The following is an 8556-nucleotide window of genomic DNA, read 5'->3' on the forward strand; positions in this document are numbered from 1 at the left end:
CTTAGAACTAAACTGGCTGAAACTGGTGAAACCCAGTATGGCCGCCTACTCGACCTCTGAAGAACCTCTAGCTTCATTATAATCCAATTTCTATGCTAAATGACACTCCCACCAGCACCATGACAGCTGACAATCACTATGACAATAACCAGAAAAGACCAAGAAAGGACAAAAAAGGCAGCTCCCTGTTCCAGGAAAATCTTCATTGCTTCCCAAAAAAACCATGAATGTTCCTCCCCTTGCTCTTAATGCCCAACCCCTTCAATGAAGATACCCTGAATTTGTAATTTCCTGGTCCTCAGAAACTGAGAAATTGGTTTGCAAGCTACGGTCCCACTTCTCCAATTCCTTGGCCTTAGAATAAAGCCTGCACTGCTTGACACTTTTGGCTTTTTGTACTAGCTTCACAACACTGAACAGGAAAGAGCCCTTTTGGGGGTATCCAGGACCCCCGGTAACAAAACGAGGTCCTTTTGTTAACAGAACTCCTTTAGGTACAGTGAGGGAATGGAGACCACTTGGGTTTTTGAAGTCAACCAAGCTCAGATTTAGAAATTCAAATTCATTTATTTGAACATCAGTTTCTACTTTGCGTGGAAAATGGGTTTTAGAATGACAATGTTCCTCTGGAGATTGAATGAGACAAATACTATATATAGTATATGAAAATCTCTGGCACATGATGAGTGTTAAATAAATATTTAGTATATAAAATACAGAATATGTGAAAATCCCAGGCCGGATGCAGTGGTTCACGCCTGTAATCCCAGCACTTTGGGAGGCTGTGGCAAGCAAATCACTTGAGGTCAGGAGTTCGAGACCAGCCTGGCCAACATGGTGAAACCTCGTCTCTACTAAAAATACAAAAATTAGCCAGGCATGGTTTGTGGTAGATGCCTGTAATCCCAGCTACTCAGGAGGCTGAGGCAGGAGAATTGCTTGAACCCAGGAGGTGGAGGTTGTAGTGAGCCGAGATTGCACTACTGAACTCCAGCCTGGGTGACAGAGTGAGACTCTGACTCAAAACCAAACAAAACAAAAAAAGAGCCAGACTGTGTCACAAAAAAAAAAAAGAAAAGAAAATCCCTGGCATCTAGTAAGTATCCAATTAGATTGTCCTTCTTCCACTTGCCACCCATTTACTTCCCCTCCTTCCCTTGAACAGGATGCATGACAGGTCCAGACTCTACTGAATTTTCCTTAGTATTACAGTATTATTCTAAAGTTTAGTCCTTTAGAATAAAGTGGGGTGGGGGAAGGAACAATTAGAAAGTCAACGGAAACATTCAACTTTGAGCAGTGCTGGGGGAGGCAGATAGAGGATCCAATCAATACTCCCCTTGTAGTGCTGTTTTGTGTAGCAGTTTGTTAAAATGATGGCTATCGCATTCAACCCTGTCCCAGCCCCGAAGCAGTAGTAGTCAATTCCATATGCACAAAGCACTTTGGCACAGATGTTTTGTGAACTGCACTGTGGGGAAGGGGACCCTCCAGGCAGGCAGGCTCATGAAAACATTCTAAACTTTTTAAAAGATCAAATGACTGTGAAATTGAGTTAAATGTTAAAATCAGAATGCCAAGCTAGACAACAATCTGGAATGGTCATCCAGCTAATTTCCTTGTCTTTCTGCCCAAACAGGTTAAAACCCCAAAGATTACTGACATTCAATTGAATAGATATTTAATAGTGCACATACTGTATTCTAGACAACAAGCTAGGCAGTGAGACTGCACACAAGGGAAGGGAAGAAGACTCTAAATATCTGGTAATAAATTACTTTTCCATTTAATAATCCTTATTAAAATTGTCCCTGACTTCTTATTATTATTATTTTTGAGATAAAAAATACAAAATTTAGCCAGGCACAGTGGCATGCTTGTAATCCCAGCTACTCAGGAGGCTGAGGCAGGAGGATCTTGAACCCAGAAGGTGGAGGCTACAGTGAGCTGAGATCACGCCTCTGCACTCCAGCCTGGGCAACAGAGTAAGACTCCATCTCAAAAAATAAAATAAATAAAGAACTGAAACACTATTGACTATAAGGGGAAGTGTACTGATGTCTGCAACTTACTTTTAAATGAATAAAAAAACAAGATGAGTTGATGGATGAGAAAGGGATGGACAGACTGATAGCCATGCAATAAAGTAACTATAGTAAAATATTAATTGTAAAATCTAGATTATGCATATATAGGTATATACTGTAAAATTCTTTCAACTTCTCTGCTTGAAGCTTTCTATAATAAAAATATGAAGAAAATGAATAATTATACTTCTTATACATTTAGAATTAATATAGCACTATATGAATAACATTATAAGCATTCACCTGGGATTGTCTACATCTTTCAAATCTTTGGCCATATTTGGCATTGCCAATCACGTTTCCAACCAGTCACCCCTCTTTAGATTTGCATAGTTTATTTTTTCACCCATGTGCACTCTATTCAAACTCATTAAGAGGCATCATGAGAATTATAGATCATGCTTCCATCTTTATGGTCATTTTGAAATCATATACTTGTCAACCCCCCACACTCACCCCCTCACCAGGGCTGTGGTTTTTCCAGGACTATTTATCCTGTCTGATCTTTGCACAGGCGGTGGGAAAATGGCAGTCTCCTGGGTTGGTCAATGGCCAGCTTATTTGCCTGGGTGCCTAATTTCAACAGAGTCATCATGTTGAGATTATTTTTAGCCCCATAACTTTTTCAATCAGCAGGTACCTCAAACACCAAATGGCTCCCTGCTCTTGCCTTTCTCAACAGGGTCTTCTAATGAAACGATTATATGTCTTACTTACGGTGTCACAATCAGTCAGAGGTAAAATGAAGAGAGAAATCCAAGCTTTCTGATTTCACAAAGGTCCTTCCCATTAGTCCCCACTCATCTAAATTACCCTGAACTAATTTTAGAAAGAAAAAGAGAGTGCAGATAAGGAAATGGTTTGCCCTCATGTGACTAATTTAGACAAAATAAATATTATTTCCATGGTTACTTGTGCAAATAATGTTCTACAGGAATACATTCACTCCATCGTCTCATGAAGTGCAGCAGGACTTCTGTGTAGTTAGAAGGCTGGTGTGTCTGTCAGTAAAGTTGTCATAGAAGGGACCAAATCCAGCAGCCTGGAGGCCAACAGCCAGGGGACATCAGGATTTTTAGATGAATAGACATGGATGGGGAGTGAGTGTCAGCTAGGAAAGGAGGGAGTAGAGTAATAAAAATGATGGTGAGACGAGTATTGTAATCTCTTCAGTTTTGTAATGCTATTTTCTTTCTTTCTTTCTTTCTTTTTTTTTTTTTTGAGGTGGAGTTTCGCTCTTTCCCTCAGGCTGGAATGAAGTGGCACAATCTCAGCTCACTGCAACCTCCACCTCCCAAGTTCAAACGATTCTTCTGCCTCAGCCTTCCGAGTAGCTGGGATTATAGGTGCCCGCCACTACATTCAGCTAATTTTTGTATTTTTACTAGAGACAGGGTTTCGCCATGTTGGCCAGGCTGGCCTCGAGCTCCTGACCTCAGGTGATCCGCCTGACTTGGCCTCCCAAAGTGCCAGGATTATAGGTGTGAGCCATCATGCCCAGCCTGTAATGCTATTTTCTGTAACCCTATAATATTGAAATGTCTTATTAATGACCATGAGCACATCTCAAAAGATTCCAAGCCTTTGCTCCTCCTCTGGTCTTTCAAAGATATTTTTGGTTGATCTCATGGAGGTAGAGAGTAGAATGATGGTTACCAGAGGCTGAGAAGGAGACAGTGGGCAGTATAGGGTCCCTGAATGTGTGCAAACATACAGTTGGAGAGAAGGAATAAGTAAGTTTCCATAGCAGAGCAGGGTGACTAGAGTTAACAACAAGATATTGTGTACTTCAAAATAGAAGACAAGATCTGAAATGTTCCCAACACATAGAAAAGATAAATGTTTGAGATGATGGATATTCTAAATGTCCTGATTTGGTCATTACACATTGTATGCATGTATCAAAATATCACATGTACTCCATGTATGTGTACAGTTATTATGTACCAATAAAAAAAGATATTTTCGGACATCCTTTGGTTCCTACCAAATCCACTTTCTTTTTTTTTTCTTTTTTCTTTTTTTTTGGGGACAGAGTATCGCTCTTGTTGCCCAGGCTGGAGTGCAATGGCTCCATCTCAGCTCACTGCAACCTCCGCCTCCCGGGTTCAAGCGATTCTCCTGCCTCAGCCTTCGCAGTAGCTGGGATTACAGGCATGCGCCACCATGCTCGGCTAATTTTGTATTTTTAGTAGAGACAGGGTTTCTCCATGTTGGTCAGGCTGGTCACAAACTCCCGACCTCAGGTTATCCGCCCGCCTCGGTCTCCCAAAGCGCTGAGATTATAGGCGTGAGCCACCGCGCCCGGCCCTAAATCCACTTTCTACAATGATTAAACTTATTTCTATCTTTGGTCTTTTACTATTTGACTTATCACCTTGGTTAACACATGGTTTCCAATAGTCCTGGACCACCTTTGATTTAGGTTAATCCATTGCACTGTACCTTCTTCCCTTATACTGATAATGCCCATGTTTCATCTTGGGCATTGTTTCCCTATCACATTCTCACAATTTACCTATGGATATTCACACATCAATATATACTTTCCTCTCTCCATCCTCATGGTAATCTACCAACCTTGTGGACAGTAACACATCTTGAATATAGGGATTCAGGATGTAGGGATGAGAACACAGAGCGTGAAGTGGGAATGCTAGTTCATCTCTCGGCTCATCTTCTTTCTACCTGGGTGGCTTTGAAAAAGGTACAACCTGTTTCCTTTTTAAAAGGGGAAATAGGCTAAGCGCTGTGGCTCACACCTGTAATCCCATGACTTTGGGAGGCTAAGGCAGGGAGCCTGGCTAACATGGTAAGACCCCATCTCTACTAAAAATACAAAAATTAGGGCCGGGCGTGGTGGCTCAAGCCTGTAATCCCAGCACTTTGGGAGGCCGAGGTGGGTGGATCACGAGGTCAGGAGATCGAGACCATCCTGGCTAACACAGTGAAACCCCGTCTCTACTAAAAAATACAAAAAATTAGCCGGGCGTGTTGGCGGGCGCCTGTGGTCCCAGCTACTCGGGAGGCTGAGGCAGGAGAATGGCGTGAACCCAGGAGGTGTAGGTTGTGGTGAGCCGAGATCGCGCCACTGCACTCCAGCCTGGGGGACAGAGAAAGACTCCGTCTCAAAAAAAAAAAAAAAATACAAAAATTAGCTGGGTGTGGTGGCGCATGCCTATAGTCCCAGCTACTTGGGAGGCTGAGGCACAAGAATCACTTGAACCTGGGAAACCTGGGAGGTAGAGGTTGCAGTGAGCCGAGATGGCATCACTGCACTCCAGCCTGGGCAACAGAGCGAGATTCCATCTTAAAAATAATAATAAAATAAAAAGGGAAATAATATTATTCTGCCATCCTTTAGAGTTATCTTGATGGCCAAATGACATGATGTTTGTGAATTAGTTTGGGTTCCCCACATGCAGATTGAGACAAGAATTCAAATGCAAGTGAGGTAGGTTAGATAGGATGCTCATAGCCTCCCCTAAGTGGGAACAAACTTACCAAATTGATGGAGAGAACAAACTGCCTGACAATGCACAAACCACATCCTGGGCTCATGGTTAGAACATCCTGCAGTAAAGAGGTAGAAGGGCAGAGGGGAAAATTCACAAATTCTCATGAACACAGAAACCCAACATTAGTGTCCTTGAGCTGACCTGTGTTCATTATAATAGTAAAAAACACACCCTTGGGTGGAGAATTAAAATGCTAATGAGACATCCGATATATGTACTAGCCTGTATGGCCACTGCACATGCAGACTTGGGAAACCATCTGCAACATGCTCAACAGCAACACCCCTTCTCACCCCTTTGAATAATCACGCGCATCTCCCATAATGGGTAGTACTTCAGTGCCAGATGGCGCTGTCTCCTTCTCATGCACCCAGCTATCAGAGTTACTTTCACTTTGCAATAAACTTCTTTACCTACTTTCACGTTGAACTCACTCTCAATTTTTTTATTTATTTCTTTTTTATTTTATTCATTTATTTTTATAGAGATGGGATCTCACTCAGGCTGGTCTTGAACTCCTATGCTCAAGCAATCTTTCTGCCTTGGCCCCACAAAGTGCTGGAATTACAGGCATGAGCCACTGCACCGACCACACTCTCAAATTATGTTGTGCCACGAAGTCAAGAACCCGAACTGGCGCACCAACAACACAAGTAGCTTCTGTGGAAGGGGCTGGAAACACCTCCCGGGGAAGGGAAGAAGTGGTCCTGGAACGGAAAGCAGGACTTAAAGGGCAGCACATACATTCTATGTGGGCACCTGGGCTTTTCTCCTTCAAGAAAACTCTTTTTAAAAAAAAGCAAAAAAACACACATCTCACAGCTGCCCTACCTGAGATGCAAGGAAGCCAGGCTGCTGCTGGGGAATGTTTTGGGGGAATTAGCTCCCCAGCAGTTTCAGCCTGCCCTGCATCTGGGCAGGCTCTTTCTGGGCTTCTAGGGTGCACTGCAGTGGTGAGGGCTGACGGGTGTGGCATAAATTGTGTCATGATTATTATTCCTTAAAATCCCTATCATTTGGGTCCTAGGCACCTCCTCAGCCTGTGCTTGCTACTCTCCTTGCTGCTAATTCTTCAAGACCCTCCTTGCACGCTGTCACAGCTGCCAAGAATCTTCATCTCCGTTCCACTTCATCCACCCAGAAATAGACGAAGCCATCTACTGCTTAGACTTTCTCCACCTCCACCATCTTTAACTCTGACATTTTCTCTCTGTTTACAGTCAATTATCTCTTGGCCTTTCCTGCCTTCTCACTCCTTCTGAACCTCATTTTCATCTTTTCTAATCCCTGCTTGTTCCTTGTTTTCATAGGCCCAGGAGGACACTCTTGGTTTCTTCTGCCTCCTAACCTACCAGATGGTCAGTGGGTTGGTTAGTCTACATTCCCGAGGGCAACCTAGAATTCCACAGTCTATTGATCTTCTAACAATTCATATTACCAATTCCCAAGCTTCGCTGCTTCTTGTGTGTTCTCAGTGTCTTAGAGCATTATGCTCAGTATCTTGGCACCAAAAGTACCACTTAAAGTTTCTTTCATATCAGCATTAAGAGATGTGACGAATTAAAAAAAAATAACTCCTACACTGTATCAGACAGATTTATACAAACTGTTAATAGGTATCTTGCTAAAGTAACTTTTCAAGATCAAATAATTTGGGTGAATTATTGACTAAACAAGATGTAAAGGCACATTATCATCTAACTTCTCAGAGCTATGAAATAGGCTCACATGTGTTAAGAATATTTTCAACCTAAATAACAGAGAGAGGCTCTCTAAAAGAAGATGTTTATTAGGGAATAGAACATTGCAATGGGAATATACATGCCATAGCAAACTATTAATATATGTGTCAGGGAGGTAAAAGAAGGCAAAGATTTCTAAAGAAAAAAATGAGGACTACATAATTGTTTTTGAAATACTTATCTTTGGTTACAAAGCTCAATGACAAGGGTGACACCAGTATGAGTTTGGACAGGCAGTTGCTGGGCAGATATTCTTGTATATATTTTTTGTACAGTTGCAATGGGCTGTGTGCCAGGTTGTGGTTTTTTATAGTCTTTTTCATTATAGGGCACACAAGTGTCGGAACCCCTTCTTTATGGTTTTCACTGGCTCCATTTGTCAGAGTGTTCTTAACATTCATGACTCCATTTTGATTCTGACAACTTTCACAATAATTAAGAAGATACAGTTGGCAAAGTTCCCAAAGTTATTTGACTCAAGGTTCCACAGAGCAAGTTTTGGGAAACACTCATTTATTATGATCATAAATCACTACATATCTCAACATTGTGGGACCAGGTGCATGATGTCTGGCTATTTTGTGTAGCTGGTCAAGAGGGGCTTGTGAACACTGCCATCCCAAAAGAGAGAGATATTTTGACCAGGTTTTTTTTTTTTCAGCTGTATTCATAGACAATAGAAATCATTCCCCTAAACTTGAAGCATTCCCCTAAACTTGGAGGAGAGAGCATTCTGGTAATTTTCAAGCTGCGACAGTTTAGTGGAATTGGTCATTCAATGTCCAGAAACTTTTACCTTTGTTCCTTAAAGACGTCCTATATTGTGATTATTGCTTGAGGCATTGTCCTTTCTCGCTAATCAAAATGTCCGATGGGATCTAATTAAACTTAAGGGGTTCTGCACAGCAAAAGAATTATCAACAGAATAAACAGACAACATAAAGAATAGGAGAATATATTTGCAAACTATGCATCTAACAAAGGTCTAATATCCAGCATCTTTAAAAAGAAAAAAATGACCACATCAAAAAGTGAGCAAGGGACATGAACAGATACTTTTCTAAAGAAGACATACACATGACCAACAAGCATATGAAAAAAGCTGGCCGGGCATGCTGGCACATGCCTGTAATCCCAGCACTTTGGGAGGCCGAGGCCAGTGGATTGCTTAAGGTCAGGAGTTCAAGACCAGCCTGACCAACATAGTGA

The 8556-nt window shown here is 41.9% G+C and overlaps 1 long non-coding RNA gene across 1 annotated transcript; it reads right to left on the minus strand.

Moving 5' to 3' along the window:
* Positions 1–3079: 3079 nt before the first annotated feature.
* LOC134737162 (uncharacterized) lies at positions 3080–8245 on the minus strand. The gene is made up of 3 exons (XR_010121807.1): positions 8144–8245; positions 5592–5660; positions 3080–3198 (listed from the first exon to the last, which is right to left on the minus strand). It is a non-coding gene; the product is annotated as an uncharacterized lncRNA (long non-coding RNA).
* Positions 8246–8556: the final 311 nt, after the last annotated feature.

Source organism: Symphalangus syndactylus, chromosome 7 (genome assembly GCF_028878055.3).
Source record: "Symphalangus syndactylus isolate Jambi chromosome 7, NHGRI_mSymSyn1-v2.1_pri, whole genome shotgun sequence".
Lineage (NCBI taxonomy): Eukaryota > Metazoa > Chordata > Mammalia > Primates > Hylobatidae > Symphalangus > Symphalangus syndactylus.